Source organism: Vulpes lagopus, chromosome 2, assembly GCF_018345385.1.
Source record: "Vulpes lagopus strain Blue_001 chromosome 2, ASM1834538v1, whole genome shotgun sequence".
Lineage (NCBI taxonomy): Eukaryota > Metazoa > Chordata > Mammalia > Carnivora > Canidae > Vulpes > Vulpes lagopus.
In genome coordinates, this window is record NC_054825.1 from 123,754,194 (window position 1) to 123,776,050 (window position 21,857).

General features: G+C 35.8%; 1 protein-coding gene across 1 annotated transcript in view; it reads right to left on the reverse strand.

Annotated features, from left to right (window-relative positions):
• THEMIS (thymocyte selection associated) overlaps positions 1 to 21,857 on the reverse strand; it is a 188,717-nt gene that overhangs the window by 120,673 nt on the left and 46,187 nt on the right. The window lies entirely within an intron of this gene.

Below are 21,857 nucleotides of genomic sequence, written 5' to 3' on the forward strand. Positions count from 1 at the left end.
GCACCAGTCTCACTGCCCATGTGTCAGAGGGCCAGATGCCTGTAGGCGTAAGCGAGGCCCCTGAGGGGGGCCTGCAGGCGACAAGGCGACACCCAGTAAGTGCGTGGACAGAGCTGCCCGCACAAGCTCATGCACTCCCCGTGCGCTGCGGGTCACCTGGCCATAGATAAGTGGGTTTTCAAGATTCATTATCGTCGTTTTTAAAGAAAGCAATTCTCACAAAATGGATAAATGCCTTTAAACATTTCCTACAAAGAAACCATGTATGAAAATAAAACTAATAGAAACACGGGTGAGCAAGAAAGAAATGAAGGAGTTGACATTTCTACTCCCACTCAAGCTTTGCTTCAGCCAGATTTGGAGGTAAAACAATGATACTCTAGTCTGACAATATACAAAAAGTGCCTGAAACTTCTTTAACATCTCAAAGTTACCAACAATGTGGATTCACGTCCATTATTATTACAAAGAAATTTGCCTTTAAAATGCAGGTGAAGATATGTCAAAGACACACATACAATTTTAAATAAACGCATAGATACTTGGGATGAGAGTTCAAAAATTTCTAATGAACTGTGCTACGTGAAGAAGAAGACTTGGAGATGAATGAGACCGCTGCATATTTTGATTTTGTGTCTTGTCTCTCTGCCAATGATGCCAAGCGTGTCTCACTTATTTCTGTGGGTGTGTGCTTCTGGCTCTTTAAAAATTTTAACTGCGCTCTCTTCTGCAATCAAATTCCTAAAGAGCCTTGGTGTTTTATACTTGTCCAAATAGACTTCCCATTTCACATGCTTCCTGTGGCTTTTCTATCATTTTTGTTACACGTCCAAGACACTTTTTAAGGTTAGCATACCCTACAAAAACTTTCTTAAATACCCCAAATCCAGTATTTCCATGAGAAATTCCAGCTCAAGCATCTCAATCCAACTTCAGATTCAGATTGAAATGGGGTCCATGAAATACCTTATCAAAGCAAAAACTCAAAATTCTTGAGCAAAGTATTGAGATATATAATGATAATGTCCAAACCATGAGAAAATCCTCCAGATTTCTCAATAATAGGATTATTATTAAACATCATCAACAAGTGAATGACTCCAAACATCTTGTTAGAAGAACACAGAAGAGTCTTGCCAGAACAGCAGAAACAAGAAATGTTAAGTGAAGTCAAAGTTCACGATAAGAACATTTTGCATAGTGATTCTCCGAGTATTTGGGGGAGCCGGAGCCATGTTAAAGATCGTGACCACATTTGTTCAATGTTGGATGATATCGAGTGAGACTGCGGGCTTCCTGTGTCCACACGCCTTTACATTCACAACGGGCTCCAAATAGCCTGTCGAAGCTTCTAGCAGTGTTTTAATAGTCCTTTTATCTGGAGATAACAAAGAATAACTCCTAAAGCCTTTTGATTCATCTTCACCTTTCTGGTTCAAACTTTGTATTAAAAAACAAAACAAAACAAAAAAACAAACAAACAAAACCAAAACAGAAAAGCAAACAAGCAAAATATTTTCCCAATGACATTTAAACTCCTTGAGAGGAGTGGCCACATAATGTTTAACACATTTGGGTTGTTTAACAAATAATTTACACGAATACTGTTAGGTCTTGAAATCAAATAATAGAAATTGGTGTCCTGCCTACGGCGCTGGAATACTCTCAGGTTCCCAACAAATGGGTTATGCCTGTTGCTGGGTCCGAGCTGGCTCAGGCCTAGGTGGTGAGGACCAGGGGCAGGTGGGAGGAGATGAGAGGACGTGAGAGCGCCGGGGGAGCCTGGCCAGAGCCTGGCCCCTGGACTGCAGGGCACTGCCCCCTGAGCTCTCGGAAGGCTCAGGAGCTCAGGCCTGAGAAGCACCCCCAAGGGCTGCACGTGCTGCACCATCTCTCACTGGGCTTTTTTAGGAAGTTCTACAAGAACGCTGCACATCTACTCTTTCTGGCCTCGGGGACTCAAGGCAATAGAACTTCAAGGCGAGCAATGCCCAACTGCCCCAAGAGTAAGATGGAATGGTCTTAAAAATATTAATTGTTCATTTCAACAGCCTGGGTTTAATTCTGGCTTCAGTCCCTTTCATCACTGTGTAAACTCAAGAACTTACACCCTCAGGGCCACAATTAATTGCCTTTTCTGCATAATGGAAAAAACTCTATCATCTACCTCATAAAATCATTGTGATGATTAAATGAGTTAATATGTGTAACTTGCTTAGACAATACTTCACACGTACCCAGAGCAAGCGCCAAAAAAGCAAAATAATAATATTTCGAATAACATTATTCTCCCTCCTTCTTTTCTTTTTACTCTGGAATTCTAAACCTTTGTGCGATGCTTATAAGGTCAGAGAGATTAGTATCTCCAGTGCCAAAGAGGACAAATATTCCCATCTGGATCAAATTAGCTGAGACAAGATATATAGAATCTATAATTGAGTATCTGACACAGACCGAGCAACAAAACCCTAGCGACAATCATTTCTCCAGATTTTGCCAGAGTGTTGGAACATGGAAATGAGCCCCAGGTGACCTCTGAAGGTGGACTGCCTCTGCTTTGAAGAGCTGTCTGACCCCGTGCTTTGACAAATTGCTGAGAATTTAACCACCATAATTTCATGCCCATAATGAGCAGATTATAGGGAGACGTAAACACATTCTAAATGCAAATATTGTGCCGCTTGTAGTTTATTCACAAGGTATGCATTAAACACAGTTGCTGAAGTTCCCTTGAACAAAGGAAACAGCAAAATGCCAAAGCATTTTTGAAAATGTGTTTTATTCATGGCCCTGAAAGGTAGTCGAAGCCAACTGACTGAGGAGTATCCCCTCCCTCTATTTTAATGATCTTAATCCCGTTAATGGAATGTTAGTGGAAGGAGTTGGGGAGCCATGTGGCGCTGATTGCGTTTTTCAGTATTGCTGTTGCCTGCAAATTAAATGTACCTAAGTAGCCACCTGTTTATGCTTACGATTATGTAAAGCCCCATATGTTTCCCTCTCTGCACATGGGAGGTAAATATTGAAAAAATTATTCTGGTGTGAAGGGTGAAAACAGCAGCAATTCTTCTATAACTGTCAACATATGCTGCGGTATTTCCTTTAATGTTGTGCTTTGTCTGACATATTTGCTGATTTTTACCACGCGGTGTTCAAAAATATATGTGACTTGTGGTTATACAAAACAATTAAAAATCAGTTTACATTAAATTCAAATTAGGAAGAGATATAATTTCCTGATGTAACCATAAGTTCTAAATGGATTTCAGAGTTTAGGATTTAAATAGATTTTGATTTGCACGGTAAAGAAAACTGATTTTTTTTGTTCTTCTAAATCCCCCTGCGTAAAAAAAAGCAACATTTTCTTCCTAGGCACATCCTTTGGACTCCTTATTACGAAGCAACAGAAAATTAACTTGAATAACGTGAATGTGAAAACTGTCACTGGGTTCTTGAGATGGCTGGTCCAGCTCTGTGCCCACTGGACTTGCTCTGGAGGGGAGCTTGCTGGACCCCATGCAGAAGATGTGACCTGGAACCTGTCAACAAGAGTTCCTGAGACGTCCTGAGAGAAGTTTCCTTACTGTGAGATCTGGTGCAGGAAATGCCTGTGGAACTGCCTCAGGCTATTCAGAGATTGGCCCAGACGGAAGCTTGTGGGGAAAGACCAGAGGGACTGGACTTGCTATTGTTGATTACTTTAGACACTGAAGATAAATGAATTAGAGTTTTATATGGTTTATATATGATCAAGAGGGATTTAAATATCAACTGTCTAGCAGCCTAGACATGAAAGTCCCTAACTTCTCTTTCTTTTGCAAAGAGACGCAGAGTGTGATAGAAAAAGATGAAAACTTATCTTGCCATCAAAAACTGAGAATAATACACTAACTGCCCCCAAAAGGCAGAAGAGTTACTTTCATAATAAGGAAGACAGAGCTGAAATAAGAACCCCATACTCAGTCTCCTGAAACAGAGGAGCCCCTCTAAATTTTTTATTTTTATTTTTTATTTTTTTTAAAGATTTTATTTATTTATTCATGAGAGACACAGAGAGAGAGAGAGAGAGAGAGAGAGAGAGAGAGAGGGGCAGAGACACAGGCAGAGGGAGAAGCAGGCTCCAGGCAGGGAGCCCGACGTGGGACTCGATCCTGGGTCTCCAGGATCATGCCCTGGGCTGAAAGGAGGCTCTAAACTGCTGAGCCACCCAGGCTGCCCTAAATTTTTTAAAGGTAACAAGATTAACAATAAAGAGAATTAAAATCATAGAGTAGTTTCTATAGACCAATGTCTATAGTATGCACTTAATGAGCACTTCATTTATTTAATTCTTGGAAGAATTTTAAGACATGAAGAACACGAATATTTCCTGACTTTACAAATAAGGAAAGGAAATTAGTAAACGAACGCACCAAAACACATTAAGGAGATCATCCAATCTTTTAAAACCTTCGTACTTTTTTCGTTCTTGACATACATATCAATAGAGACAGAAATGTTTTAACAACATTGAAACTATATCATACACATTCTTTTGGATTCCACTTGTTTCATTAAACATTGAACCATGATTAAACCTCACATTTTAAAATATTTTTTGTAAATACAATTTCTAATGACTGTAATAATATGTAGTAAAGAATGTATCATACTTATCTTTTTCTGCACTATTGGGCATTTAAATTGATTCCATTATTTTGCTATTACAAATAATTCTAAGATGATTATTCCCTTAGAGTTCATTTTAATATGTGGAGCCACTGAAGAAAAGGCCCTTTTGCAGCTAGACTACTAGCTCCAGGAGACCAGGGATCAAGACAAAAGTGTATCTCTGTCATCAATCACTATCTCTGTACATGCACAAAAGAAACATTTGCCAAGTGAGTGGCAGATGGCTCTCCAAATAGAATATCAAATTTAGGTTCAGAAAGGTTGTAACATTCTATACACCCTTCAGCTGGGTTTGAGAGTAACCATTTGACAGTATCTTTCTCCATTTTGCTATCATAATTATAAAGCTTAGTTAATAAATACATGGAAAATTGTCATTATTGTTTTAATTTACACCGAGTCCGAACTAATTTCTATGTGGTTATAAGCCATCTGGGTTTCTTCTATCCTTTGTTCAATTCGTGTTTTCCAATTAGCATTATACTAGACTATTTAATTGATTTGTTTTACGTTCAGGGATATCTACTCTTTTGGAAATTGTGTCAGTTTGTTATTAACCTTTTTTTTTTTTTTTTTTTTTTACTGTTTTTACTTTTCTGATATGCAGAAAGTTCCATTTTATGCAATAAAATACACTGTTCCTTTATGGTTTTTCATTATATTTATGATCTGAAACTTTTTTCAAATAAAATAGTTTTACTTAAAAGGTAACTTTTTCATCTACTTCAACTTTCCTTTGCTATATGGTATTAAGATGATGATCAATTTCACTTATTGTTTTCTAAATTGATAACCATACTACTAAATATTCACTAAATAACCTTTCCCTAACCCCAGACGTGTAGTACCAGCTTCATCAAATACAAAGTAATATTCTATACCAAGGTCTCTTTCATAGCTATAAATGAATGCTTAAGTGCAGAGTCACTAGAGTCGAATTCAAAGCATTGCTTTGGCGCTTCTACAACTAGTACTACTGCTATTAATTCAGCTTTTGATTTTCTATAAGTGACATTTAGTATAATTTACTATGGCTTCCCATATTATAATCATAATTATTATAATCACAATTATTATGTTGGCTCTTAAGAAAGTAATTCTAAGGCTTATTTGGGGAGAATAAACAAGTGAAAATATTCAAGAAACTATTTTAAAAAACAAAACAATAATATGATTATAATATGGGAATTCTGTTTCCATTGTGTTAATGTCACAAATTAATTCATGTCTGATTGAAATATACATATATATATATACAAAAAATTCAGTTTTCTGATTCAAGCACTTAAAATGTCTTTATTTTTAATAAATAAGGATTTACAATATTTTTAAGTAAATAAGTAAATCATAAGTTAGTCTTATATTATTTCTTATGCTGTGTTATAAAGATATTAAGCCTAGTTGTTCTATGCTTTTACCTTGATATTTTAAATAGATTGTCCTTAAGAATTCTAAATGGTTATAATAGGGACATTATTACTATGTTACATATTCTTCTATATATCAATATGTATTTATTTATGTGCATATTTTATATATATTTGTTTTCTAGACATTTTTTACTGTCATCCTGCTAAACTCACTTGTACTGAGGACGGTGTGACCTTCTGACACCCTGTGTCAAGCCCTCCATTTTCTAGGATTTTAAAGGTTTTTAAACTCATGTTGCTAAAAAACAAAAAGAAAAAACAAAAAATGAAGCTGAGATAGGGATACTAAAAACTACTGAATTGCATGCTTTACACAGCCGAATTTTATGCTATATAAATTATAGCTCAGTAAAGCCATTAATTTTTAAAACTTGAAGGGGGAAGGGATAGTCAAGTAGCAGATTCAAATAAGCAGTAAGATTGATCCTTTCATTAGGTCCTGGCAGAATGTAAATTGGCAGAGTGCTTATGGAATGTGATTTGGCAATACACATCAAACCCTTTAAAAACATTTTTATTTCTGAAGTCATAATTTCATGTATATGAAATTATTATAATAAGCAGACCTACAGACAAAACTTCAGTTAAAAGGCTGCTCATAATAGCATAAATTGCATAAGTGAACATGTTTGGGTTGGATTTACTAATTACAGTATGTACATATGAAAAACTATTACACAGAAAATAAAAACTACATTCTAAAGAATACTGAATGACACGGACAAGTCCCCTGAAACAGGCCCGTTTCCCATTACGTTGGAACATATGTCTATATGCATGCTCGTGCACAATGTACTGGAAAACAAAGGAAGGAAGTGTACCAAATACTAATGCTAGAGAGCTCTGATGATGACATGATAGGGAGCTTTAATTCACTTCCCTGCATTTCCTTCCACTTTCTAACGTTCTTCAAGATATATGTGGTGTTTGTAAAATTGAAAAGAAAAATCAATGCATTTTGTAACTTTAAAAAGTTGTGTTCCTTATGTCCACACAAAAAAACTTGCACATGGATGTTTACAGCGGTTTTGTTCAATTGTCAAAACTTAAAAGGAATCAGGGAGCCCTGCAGTAGGTGAATGGATGAATAAACTGTGGTACATCTGGACAAGGGGATGTCATTCAGCTTGACAAAGAAACGGGCTAGTAAGCCATGAGAAGACATGGGGGAAACTTGAATGCGTAACACTGAGTTTAAGAAGCCAATCTGTAAAAGTCTACATACTCCAGGATCCCGACTGTCTGACATTTTGGAAAAAAACAAAACTATGGAAACTGATCTTTTGATGAGTGGTTGCCAGGGGTTGTCAGGGAGGAAGGATGAACAGGAGAAGCACAGAGGGTAACCAGGGCAGTGACAATACTCTGAGTTACTTCTGTAATGATGGATGTAATGGGTATATATCATCATACAAGTGTCTAAACCCATAGGATGTGCAACCCCAAGAGTGAACCATAATGTCAACCATGAACTCTGGGTGTTCATGATGTGTCAGGTTAGGTGTGTCGATTGTAACGAGTGTGCGGCCCTGGTTTGGGGTGTTGATAATGGGGATGCTACATCTCTGTGAGGGCAGCGGGCACATGGGAAATCTGTGTGCTTTCTCTTCAACTTTGCTGTGAACCTAAAGCTGTTTTTCCAAATAAAGTCTATTTTTTAAAAAAGTTTTCATTCCAAGGGCAGAACCTCTAAATCGCTAACACATAGTATTTGTATAAACCTGGTCCTGTGCTTTATCACTGTTCAGTTAAGAGTCAAGGAACTGAAGACCTGGGTAAACAGTTTAAGGACCACCAGATTCTTCTGGTGAGAGTACCTGTCTGGCAATACAGCTGAGATGGCACCGCAAAGACCGAGGGAGGAATTACGCACATAGACAAGTGGGTGGTAAGAGCGAAATGTGAGGAGACAGATTTTTAGAAGATGTACATAAAATAGTAATACAATGAAAACTTATAGAACAGTGCCAGTTGTAGAAAAGCCTATCTTAAAATCATCTTCCTGGTAGAATTCAGGTGTGATGCTAAAATGTCCATAGGTGAGTGAAAAGAACATATTAACCTCAAACCCTCTCTTTGTCTTCTTCCAGATAATATACATTTTAGTTAATCCAAAGAGCACAAGGCTTTAGAGAAATAATTTGACCCCATGCTAAAGAATAGAAGAAAAATAACGCCTCCTCCTCCAGGAACTGGAAATTAATGTGAAAGTCTGAATTTCTTGTGCACTTAGATTACTTCAAATCTTCTTGCACAGTTTATCCAGAATATTCCTTTTTGTTACAAAAATATTTTGTATAATAGACATAGTTCAATTTATTTTGCTTAAGTGAGCACAGTGGGAAGAGATGCCTTAAGAGAAGTTGACCCAGAAAATTTGGAAGACTACCCCATGATTCTCGGAATAGCAAATTATCCAAAAGGCAAGAAGCCCTATTTAGGGCTTCTCTGAATCATATGCCATTATAACATCCAGATGGAAAAAATAGGAGCAATTTATGCCCTATATCTTGCTTCTTTTAACAAAAGTCCTTCAAATAAACAAACAAAAAAGATTAAAAACGTTATTCAGCCATAAGTCTATTAAATACATTTTAAATATTTTTCACATGACAATTTTTCCTATCAGGTCCTTTTAGAAACTGATATTTTAGTCAGATAAAAAATACCTACTGTCATAAAATGGCCAAACCTGAAAGATTTAGTCATTTCAATGGTATATAAAACACAAAATGAATGACCACTGAATGTGATATTATATGTTGTCTAGCAATTAAGTATGTAGTTTCACAAATGAAACAATGGGAAAATCCATTTTAAAAAAGTGAATGTATTAAGTATTTTTCATAAGGCATAAAGGAGCAAGTTTTATAAATTCTAGGCATTTGATCTTAATTGATTTCTTGAATAAATAATTATATTATTAATCCAAGTTTTGCCACTGATTATTCTAAGCACTTTTCCGTATTTTTCACATTTATATTTAAAATGATTCTGAAAAGAATCTTACTGTTCAGAAAAGACAGAGATCCTTTGGGAGCTAATTCTCCATAGCATGTCAACATCTTCAGAAGATTGTTTGGTTTCCTGACCAGTATAAAAATGGTAGGGAATATCTGTCTCCTGAGAGACATTCGAGGATAGCAAAGTCTTCTTCCTTCTCCCTAAAGGAGAGTTTCTTACATTCCAGGATAATAAAAATGATGTTTTCTAGAAGGCAAGATGGGCAGGTTGGCCAGCAGCCCCTCACACATTTGGGACTTCCCACATGTAGCATTTCTCTGCTGTGCATTTAGCACCCACCTGCCCTACTCTATCATCGCCCCGTGAGACATGGGGCTTAGGGGACAGTAAGACACGAAGATGATGCAGACAGCATCATCTGGGCCATGGGAATCAACCTGCTGTACTCGTCCCTGACCGCGTTTCTGGAGGTGTGGGAACTCAATGTGGCAGCTTCGTGGCTGCTTAGGAATGCAGCCTGGACAGGTAAAATCCATTTATCCATTTATCTGATATGATAGAGATTCTTCTAAGTAGGAAGCACCGCCTGAAGCTTATCTTTAAACCATGACTGAAATCCATTAAACATACGAAGGAAATTTTATATTTACTATCAGTCATCTATAAATTTCTATTTCATGTTATTTTAGGAGAAGGATCGACTTAGATCATTTTAATATTACAATGGTTACTGCATATACCAGGAAAATTAGGAAGGATGCCACATATCCAAGAAATCTGTGGATCTTCATCCTAACACTGATGTTGGTTGACAAAAAGACCATTTCACTCCTTTTCTATGATTAAGCATGAAGTGCTTCGGAGCACAGGCTCTGCAGCCGTACTGTTCCCATCTGTATTGGTGCTCTCCCACACGACACCACTGCTGGAGGTGCTGGACTGAGCATTTGAGATGTGGCTACTTGAATTTAGCATAGCCCCAATCGAGATGGATCTAGGAGTGGAAAGCACATCTGGATTTTAAAGACTTGGTATGAGAAGAATGCAAAATATCTCAATTTTTTTCACGATTACACATTAGAAGGATAATATTTGAGATATATATTTATAATAAAATGTGTTATTAAAATTAATTTCACATCTCTCTCACTCTCTCTGTGTTGTCTTGTTTTGCTTTTTATAGATTCATTTATTTATTTAAATGTCTGTGTCAGGTAGCCTCCAAGATAGCCACCAAGAATTCCTGCCTCCTGTCAGTCACACTCTTGTGCAGTCCCCTCCTAGAGCATGCCAGCATTTGTCTGGGCGATCAAAAGAATACAGCGGAGGTGATGGTCTATGTCATTTCTGAGATTAGGTTATAGAAGACTGGAATTTCCATCCTGAGCGTTCTCTCACTCTCAGGATGTCCACTCAGGAGGGACTTTATGAAATGGGCATGTGCCCAAGAACTGAGCCTCTTAGAACAGCCTTGTAAATGAACTTAAATGAAGGAACATGAATGTGGCTTCACATTATATTTTATATTATATTAGATAATGCTAGCATGAATTCAATGAAACCACTTACCCACTGTTTGGCCTTGGGCAAAGTTCCTCATTTTCTCATATGTAAATGTGAATTCAATTCATTATATATACACATATATACACATACACACCTATGAATAATATATACATGTACATAAAAGTTTTTAGAACACTTTTATATGTAAAAGTACTTAGAACAGCGTTCAGCAAGTTATCCGGGTTCTAATTTGAGTGTATGTAGAGTAGTAGAGAATGTTCCATCTGTAAGCTTTACTATCACATTTCTTACACGCCTCCTCCTTGCAGCAATATTATTCCTATTCCTATTTAGTAATAAAGTTCACAGAATTAAAATTCATGCCTAAAATTTCAGTCTGTCTATGTAATTTTAACAGTGGTTTTACAGATGTAACCACAACCTTTCCTGGACACGGTTTAGAGACACTTATGTAAATTTGCTGTTTGGGGGGGGGGGTGGGTTGAGGGGACTCTGATTATCAGAAAAATGTATTTTTTCTTTGTAACACTTCTTTCCAGGAAATTTCTTATGTCTAAACAGAAGGCATTTAGTATTCATGCTTCATAATGGTCTTTCCAGGAAGTAATCCAGAAAGCTGGAACTTCACTGCAACTCAAACATTACACAAGTTACCAATCTATAATGTAATCCACTACCAAAAATCAGAATACATTTTTGTTGTACTTGGCAAAAATGGCACATTTTCTGGCTCAGAAAAAGGCTTAGTCAAAAGGGCTATCTTCTAAAAGAGCAAATTGTACTTCTAAAGTAGTATGTCTATGTCCATAAAGAACTTAAATAATTGCTTTTTATTTTTTAAAAATATACTCAACAGTCTCTGAAGTGACAAAACAGAGATATATGGAAATATATCATTAACATAAAATGCAACCAGTGACATATATTGCAAGTTTAGTTCCTCTTTTTTGGTAAAAATCAACTTCCAATTTGTCCCCTAAAAGTATCCTCACCAAATCTCTACAAAGCTTTCCTTTCTTGACGGTTACTTGAGCTTCCACTTGCTAGAGCTGCATCTATGAAGTTATGTTTACTGATCAAAGCCTAGGTATTTTTTTCCAGTAGAATATTGTTATTTACAAAAATTATTATGGGAACCCTTATCAAGGTTTTGACCATCTTTCTCAAAACTTTTAAATTACAATGAGAAATTAAGGATCTCTGTTAATACCCTTTAATATAGTAGGGTAGGTGTTGTTAGCAAATAAGGTTGAATAAGGACCTCTGAAAATCATCTCCTCTTTTATAAGAGCAGTGGAGAAACTGGTTAAAAATAAATGGTCAGAATTAATTTTTTCAGAACTCTGGAAATTAGCCAAAGGATTGCAGTAATCTGGGGGGGCTTTATTGACCAAGAAAATGACTGAGTCTTGGTAAGATCAGCAAACTTTTTGACATTTTAACTTGTGGTATCTCACTCCTCCCACCCCATTCAACTTCGTACTGAAAACTAATAGCTTGCAGTCATGGCAAAACCAACACTGCTGCCGTCACAAGAGGGAGCAGAAAGGAGGTGGAATGGAATTCCTTGAAAGTTCATTCTCAGGGAACTGTTATTTTTTTGACATTTCTGATGACTCCCTGGAAGATTCTACTTGCAACATTGTCTTTATTTTATCTCATTTTGAGCTCACTCAGTAGGAAAAGACTTTTCCTAGGGAATATTTGTCAAAAACAGGAAGAGATAATTATTTAATTTCTGAGGCTGCCTGCAGTTATGTGTAACAGTTGGGGGGAAAATAGGTTAACCTAAACAGTTTAAAAGGAAAAGCTGAGAAATGAGATATCCATAAGAATTTTGAAAAGTTCTAATATATTCCTGGATCTAGAAGACCATACACATGCGTAGGACTGTGCACATGCTTCAGATTGTGTGTATGCTCAGGAAAGAACTGAAAATGTTCTCAATTCTGGCTGAGTTTGAGGCTCCACATGAACGAACAACAGTTTTTACCTGCCTGATTGAGTGTTGAAGGCAGCCCCCAAATGAACACTGAGCCCCTCGACAAAGACTGGGAGATTTTCTGGTTCCAGTTGTTTAAGGAAATCTTTGTCCAGGCATTACTTGCCCACCAACCCACCTGAGCAGAGATTTCAAAGGCCCCACATGACAAAGAATACAGATTTTACAGATACAGTTCAGAAAAGTTACCCAATAACCAGCAATAACAACAAATCCTGAGGAGGAGAGAAAATCAAATTTCTAGATTTACCACATTATCTTGTTTAAAATATCAAGCTTTGAACAACAGATTATGAAACAGGCAAAGGAACAAGGAAGTTGGACCCATCCACCGTGGGGTGCAGGGGGGAGCAGTCAATAAAAACTGTTCCTGAGGAATGTTCTAACAGACATTAGATTTCCTGGAGACAGGAATTTATGTATTTATTTTTAAGATTTCATTCATTTATTCATGGGAGACACAGAGAGACAGGCAGAGACACAGGCAGAAGGAGTAGCAGGCTCCCTACAGAAAACCCCCCTCCAGGACTCAATCCCGGGATACTGGGATCACAGGGAGCCAAAGGCAGATGCTCAACCACTGAGCCACCCAGGTGCCTCGAGAAAATAATTTAAATATGCTATTTTAAATGTGTTCAAGGAACCAAAGAAGACTTTGTCTAAAGAACTAAAAGGAAGTATGAAAATGAAGTCTTACTAAATAGAGAATATAAATCAAATTTAAAGATAGGTCAGTCGAGATTATCCGATCTGAGAAATAGAAATAAGAAAGTATAAAGAGAAATGAACAGTCCCAAAGATATATGTGACACCATCAAGCATATCAATATGTGAATAATGGGTGTTCTAGAAGGAGAAGAGAGAGAAAAGCATAGAAAGAATATTTAAAGAAATAATAACTAAGCCACCAGTGTGACTCAGTTGGTTAAGCATTTGCCTTCAGCTCAGGTCAGGATCCCAGGGTTCTGGGATTGAGGCCTGCATCAGACTCCCTGCTAAGCTTCTCCCTCTACCCCTCCCTCCTCTTGTGTTCTCATTCTCTCAAATAGTCTTTTTTTTTTATCTTAAAAAAAAGAAAAAGAGATAATGACCAAAACTTCCAAAATCTGATGAAAAACATTAACTTATACATTCAAAAAGCTCAGCACATTCCAACTGGATAAACTTGGAGAATCATGCCATTCTGATCAAACTATTGAAAACCAAAGACAAAATAGGGAACTTTGAAAATAGCAAGAGAGAAGAGACTCATTAAGTACAAGCATTTCTCAATAAGATTAAAAGCTACTTTCTACTCTGAAACTATGAAAGCCAGAACTCACAGGGATGACATGTTTAAAGTGTTGAAATAAAAGAATTATGAACCAGTTCTCTATCCAGAAAATTTATCCTTTAAAAATGAAAGTTTCTTTAAAAATTAAGAATGGAAATACCACATGATCCAATAATTCCACTATTTACCCAAAGAAAATGAAAACACTAATCTAAAAAGATATGTGCATCCCTATGTTTATTGAAACATTATTTAAAATACCCAACATATGGAAGTAAACTAAGAGTTCATCAACAGATGAATGGATAAGAAAGATGTGGGATGGAAATATATATGTTCATATATATCTGATATATATATTATGCAGCCATATTATGCATATATTATGCAGCCATATGGGATTGTGCCATTTGCAACAACATGTATGGACCTAGAGGGTATTTTGCTAAGTGAAATAAATCAGATTGAGAAAAACACATACCATATGATATTGCTCATATGTGGAATCTAAAAAACAAACAAACAAAGAGCAGAATGAGACTTGTAAATATAGAAAACAAACTAATGGTTGCCAGAGGGGAGGAGTAGAGAAGGATGGGTAAAATGAGTGAAGGAGAGTGGGAAATGCAGGCTTCCAGTTACGGAATGAATAAGCCACAGAAATAAAGGGCACAGTATAAAGAATGTAGTCAATAATATTGGTAGCTATAGTTGTTGCAAGCACAGCATAATATGTGAAATTGTGGAGTCACTACATTGTACACCTGAAACTAATGTAGTATTGTGAGTTAACTACATTCTGATAAGTAAATAAATAACAAAATAATGGGGAAATTAAAATATTTCCAGAGAATGAAAACTGAGAGAATGTATTATTATCAAACCTGCCACACAATAAATCTTAAAGGGAATCCTTCAAGCTGAAGGACATAAGACAGTAACTTTATCCTGTGTCAAGAAATAAAAAGTAACAGCAAAAAGCACTATAAAGGTAAATATAAAAGAAAGCTTACATATACTTTTCTATTTTCAAATATTTTTTCCTAACTTAAAAGATGATTGCATAAAGAATAATCATAAATCCAATGTTGATGCACACATAATGTACAAACATGTAATTTTTATGATAATAACAACTAGAAAAATAGAGTAGGGAGTACAACTATAAATGAGCCAAATTTTACATACTCTTGAAATTAAATTAGTTAATTCCAACTAGGTTGTTATAAATTAAGATACTAATTATAATCCCAGGCAACTACTAAAAAAAATAGCTAAAATTATATTTGAAAAAGAAAAAAGCATTGGACTTCTGGTTTCTAGTCTGGTACATAAAATGTTTATAAGTTGTTATTCTGTCTTGACAAAAAGTAAAAAGCCAAACAAACTGAAAAATCAACAACTATTCATAAATCCATTAAAGAAATGAGGTCAGAAGATAAACTGATACCTCCAAAATTGGAGAGACAGATAGGCAAGTACAGAGAACCACAATTTACCAAAGAAACCTCTACAAGGACCAATACCAGACTAGAGAAATCTGAACTATAATTGCTGAATTGCTAGAAGCTCAGAATGGACAACTCCAAGAGTAAAAACTCCAGGGTCCTAATCATAAGGGAGCTCCCATAATTTTGTAAGTTTTACACTTAAGACTTGACAAGGCTCTCACAGTAAATATCAGAGAAAAATCTTATGTTTCTGGCATGGGGAGGGGAAAAAAACCCAAGCATTTCAAAATAGGTCAGAACATTCTATTCTTCTTAATAAGTCCTGCCTTTAAGAGACATCATTGGTGTTTTATTAGGACTAACTGACTTGAGGAAAGGAAAATATACAATTAACACCTACTCTAGCCTTCCACTCAGAGGAAATGTACAACTAAAGCCCACTCTAGTCTTTCCATTTAAGGAAATGGAAACATGCAGGTCTGGCTTGCTCTAGTCTTCCACATATGAGAAGGTAAATACTCAACCTACCTTAGCCACCTTTTCCCAACTAAGGGGTGGGAAACAAGACTGAAAAGTTCTTGTGAAGTTCACAGTTCAGGCACACAGATCTATAAAAATACTGATACCTAATCAGAATGTTTCCTTTCCTACCACAACTTACTGTTAGATTACTAAAGTCCTATTAACCACACTGTCTTCCTACACAGTACATCACTTCTGGCTATTAAGAAAAAATTACCAGGCACACTAAAAGACAAAAAAAGACAATTGAAGATGGGACACCTGGGTGGCTCAGTGGTTCAGTGGCTGCTTTGGCTTGGGTCGTGATCCCAGGGTCCTGGGATCGAGTCCCTCAATGTGCCCGAGTCCCTCAATGTGCCCCCTACAGGGAGCCTGCTTCTCCCTCTGCCTGTGTCTCTGCCTCTCTCTTTGTGTCTCTCATGAAAAAATAAATAAAAGCTTTAAAAACATAAAATAAAAAATATAAACCCACAAAAGGCAGAAAATGTATAGAAGACAAAAATAGGAACAAAGAACAAAGGCAATAAACAGAAAATGGAACCTGCTTGAGATTCTCTCTCCCTCTCCTTATGCCCCTCCCCCTCTGCTTGCTCTCTCTCTCTCAAATAAGTAAACAAATCTGAAAATAAATAAATAAATATAAGGACACATATAGATTAAAGTAAAAAGATGGATTACGATATACCATGGTAACTCTAATACCAAGAAAGCCGAAGTACCTATATTAATTTCAGACAGGGCAGACTTCAGAACAAGGAATGTTATTAGTAATAAAAAGGGGCATTACATCTTGATAAAAGGCCACTACTCCAGGAAGACATAGTAATCCTTAATGTGTATAGGCCTACCCAAAGAGTGTCAAAATATGTGAAGCAGAAACTGGAAAAACTGCATGCCAAAATAAAGGAATCTAATATCATAGTTGGCAACTCTATATTAGCAATGGATAAATCCAACAGGTGGAGAACAGTAAGGACATAGTTGAACTTAACAGCACCATCAATCAGTAGATATAATTGACATCTATCGACACTTATCCAACAGCAAAGTACACATTCTTTTCCATCTCACATGAAACATTCACCACATGCAGGGCAACAAAACAGACTTTGACAAATTTTTAGAAATAGAATCATACAATATCTGCTCTCAGACCAGAGTGGAATTAAACTAGAATCAATAGCAGAAAGATAACTGGGAAAGCCTCCAAGTATGTGGAGATTAAACAACACTTGGGGTCAAAGAAAAAAATCTCAACAGAAATTTTAAAACACTTTTAACCAAATAAAAATGAAAATACAACTTACCAGCTGTCAGAGGGAGTGAATGTAGTGCTTAGAGGGAGACTGAATTAAATGTATATATTTAAAAAGAGAAAAGATCTAAAATCAGTCTCTAAGCTTCCACCTTAGAAAACTAGAAAAAAAGAAAAACAAATCAGAAAGGGAGACAGAACATAAAGACTCCTAACTCTGGGAAACGAACTAGGGGTGATGGAAGGGGAGGAGGGCGGGGGGTGCGGGTGAATGGGTGACGGGCACTGAGGGGGGCACTTGATGGGATGAGCACTGGGTGTTATTCTGTATGTTGGTAAATTGAACACCAATAAAAAATAAATTTATTATTAAAAAATAATAAAAAAATAAAGGGTTAAAAAAAAGAAAAACAAAGAAAAACAAATTAAATCCAAGTAAGCAGAAGAAAGATATAATAAAAATTACAGGAAAAATCAATTAAGATGGAAAAGAAGAAATCAATAGGAAAAAAAACCATTGAAAACCCAAGATTTTTCTTTGGAAATATCAATAAAATAGATAAGCCTCTAGCCAGGCTAAGTAGGAAAAGAAAGACAAGACATAAATTACTAAAATCAGAAATGAAAGAGAAGGCTGCATTATCCACCCCATGGACATTAAGAGGATAACAAAAGAATATTATGAACAACTCCATGCCTCAAATTTGATAACCTACACAATATGGACCAGTTCCTTGAAAGACACAATGCACCAAAACTCACACAAGAAGAAAGAGCAATCTGGCCTAAATCTACCAGTGAAATTGAATCAATAATTAATAATCTTCCTAATCAGAAAGTGCTAGGCCCGGGTGGGTTCAACTGTGAATTCTACCAAACACTTAAGAAAGAAGTCATACCAATTCTTCACAATATTTTCCAGAAGATAGAAGCAAAGGGAGTACTTCCTAACTCATTCTATAAGCCAGCATTACTCTGATACCAAAACCAGACAAAGAGATTACAAGAAAAAACTACATACCAATATTTCTCATAAAGGTATATGCAATATCTTCAACAAAATATTAATGAAGCCAACCCAACAATGTATAAAAAGAATTATACACCACAACCAAGTGATATTTACCCCATTATGCAAGGATGGTTTAGCATCTGAGAGACAATGTAATCCATCACAGTATTAGGCTAAGGAGAATATATGATTATATCAGTAGATGCAGATAAAAAGTGACAAAACCCAATATTCATTCAAGATAAAAACAACATTAACAACAAATCTTTCAGTAAATTAGGAATGAGCAAAACTGCTTCAGCACAATAAAGAAAATATTTTTTAAAAACCCTACAGATAACATCATACTTAGTGTCAAGAAACTAGTTTCCCACTATGTTCACGAATACTATGGTTGTATATGTATAAGATCTGAAAGAATTGACAAAAAAAACCTCCTCAAGTTAATAACTGAGTATAGCAAAATTGTAGGATAAAAGGTTGATATGCAAAAGTCAATCACTTTCCCATATACAAACAATGAACAAGTGGTTTTAAAATTAAAAACAGAATACTATCTACATTAGTGCCCCAAAATAAATCTAACAAAATATGTACAAGGTCTATGTGAGGAAGCTTACGAAATTCCGATGAAAGAAACCAAAGAACAGATGGATGTTACATGTTCATAAAAAGGAAGACTTAATATTATTAAGATGTCAGTTTCTCCTAATTGAATCTACAGATTCAATGCAAAGGCAATCAAAATCACAGCAAGTAATTTTGTGGATATTGAAATTGAAGCTGTATTTTATATGAAGACAGAAAAAGGCCCAGAATAGCCAACACAATGTTGAAGAAGAACAAAATCAGAGAACTGAACTACTCAGCATCAAAATTTAATATAAAGCTACACTAATCAAGATAGTGTGGTATTGAGGAAAGAATAAACAAGCACATCAACAGAACAGAATACAGAACCCAGAAATAGACCCATGTAAGTACAATCAAATGATCCTTGACAAAGGAGTAAAAGCAGTACAATTTTAAAACAAAAATTTTACTAGAGACAAGGAATACTAAGTAACAATAAAAGGGTCGCTTCATCAAGAAGAGATTACAATTATGAGCACATATACACCTAACATCATAGCTCCAGAATACATGAAACAAAAGTTGACAGTAATAGTTGGAAATTACTTTCAATAAGGGATACACCTAGACAAAAGATTCTCAAGGAACTAGAAGACTTGATCAACACTATAAACCCACAAACATCTGTAGGGCACTCCACCAAACAACAGCGGAATACCCATTCTTCTCAAGTGCACACAGAACATTCTCCAGGATAGGCCATGCACTAAGCCATAAAACAAGTCTCAAAAAATTTCAGAGGATTGAAGCCATACAAATTATGTCTTCTGACTACAAGAGAATGTAACTAGAAGTCAATAACAAGGGAAAATTTGGGAAATTCCCAAATAAGAAAGGATGTTTAAAATATATATTAAAGTACTTTTTGATTTTAATTTCTGAGAGTTTAAAGTGACAGCTTTAGAGTATAAATAAAGAGATGTTTCTGTTGAAATCAATATAAAAAAAAAGTTACTGGCCTTAATTTCTCTTTCTCCCTGGTGCTGAGTCTTCTTTGAAAGAAAGTATATTGTAATCATCACCATCATTTTATTCCTCCACTCCATTACATGTAATCCCTGATTCTTACATTAAAACTAGTTTTGTAAATAAATTTTTCTAATTGTGCTCAGTTGATACAAGCTTATCATGTCAACTGAAAACTCAAAACTTATTCTAAATAGCAACTCCCTAAATTAAACTGTTAGACAAAAGCTAAATGTTTCAGAGGGAAATTTGGCTCTGCAGATTTTGGATTTGCCAATCTCCATAATCATGTGATCTAACTCCCTATAATAAATATATAATATAATATATATTCCCCCAAAAAAGCTAAGTGTTTTCACTACTCTCACAAGAGATACTCCTTCTACTAATTATACTTCTACTAATAAGATTCTAATTATTTTAACTTGCTAATTATTTATTATATACATCTTCTCCTAAACACTGTGGCGATTATTCCAGTAAATGAGATTCAGATTTTGTTGTCAGCAACGTTGTAATCTGTTAAGCAGTTGGTCTTCAAAAGACAAGCATACAAATAACTTCAATTATATTCAAAATGTGATAAATGCAATCATTATGACGTGAAAGACTGTAGTTATTCAAAAAAGGAATTGTTACATCCAACTGGAATACTTAGGGAAAGCTTCTCATAAAGCAATGGTTTGCAACCTTGACTGCTCATTAATATCACTCTAGTATCCTTGAGAAACTTTGGTAACCAGACTTCATTCCAGAATAAATAAATCAGAATATCGTAGGCAAGTGGTCTGAGCATCAGGATACTTTAAATCTCCTTAGGTGATTCCAGTATACAGTCAAGTTTGAGAACTATTTCTGTAAAGGATGGCAGGTAAGGAAGGAGTTAAACAGAACTGAACAATGGGTAAGATTCCAGTTGAAAGGAAGAAGATACTGGAGAATCTGGAAGAATGTTCTCTAATTTATTTTCATTCTCCAAACCTGAGCTCGAGTATAACATCCTTTCAAAAGCTTTGAAAACCTTGAATCCACCAATGATAATAAAGGTAACAAAACCTGACACTTTTTATAGCCTTTTCTATAAGACAAGTACCATTCTGAGCACTTTAAATATATTTCAATATTCAATCCTCCCTGAAACACTAGAAGATAGAAAGTATTATTATTCCCATTTTACATGAGAGGAGAGTAGGACACTTGGCAAGGTTATGCAAGTAACAAGTGGCAGAGTTGGAATTCAAAAATAAATAATGACTCCCAAGCCATGTTCTGAAACATGACCAACTAGAGTTAGATATTCCTTATCAAGACTCTCATGGAACCCATGCATGTTTCTCCTCCTCCTCCTGCTCCTCCTCCTCACCCTGCTTCTTCTTCAGGAACCTATGCATATTTCAGTCACACCATGAATCACATCATACTGTAAGTGTTTGCTAGACTTTTCTCCTCCACTAACCATTTATTCACTCAACCATCCATTCAAATAAATGACTACTGAATAAGTGCTTCGTACTAGATATACAAAGTCATATATGTTATACTTCACATGTCAAAAAATTTAATCTTAAGGAGAAGTCACCAAACTATAGTTCACAGGCCAAATTCTGCTGGCCACCTATTTTTGTAGATACATGTTTATTGAACCACAGCCATGTTCATCGGTTTATGTACCATCTATAGCATCCTTCACGTCATAGCATCAGAGTGAAACGGCTGTGACAGCAATCATCTGGTGACAAAGTCTAAAATATTTACTATCTGTGTCTTTAAAAAAAACATTTGCCAACCCCTGGTCTAGAGAATAAGACAAATAAGAGAATCATCAATGACTACCCAATAAGGTACATGCTATTGGTGACCAAGTTATTATGGAAACATAAAAGAGAGATATCTAGAATAGGTTAGGGCATCAGCAAAAGTATTCCAGAAGATATTAAGCTATGATATTTGAGCTAATTTTGGAAGGGTGAGTAGAATTAACTAGACAAAGAAGAACAACCAGACATGTCAATAAGATTAGACTGTGAAGTTTAGCAATTACCCAGGGAGCTAAAATATTTGCAATAGAAACAAAGAGCTTACATATTTTTAAGAGCTATTAGTCCTACATAATTTTGGAAAACATCTTTGATTTCTCCATTTTCACTAGCA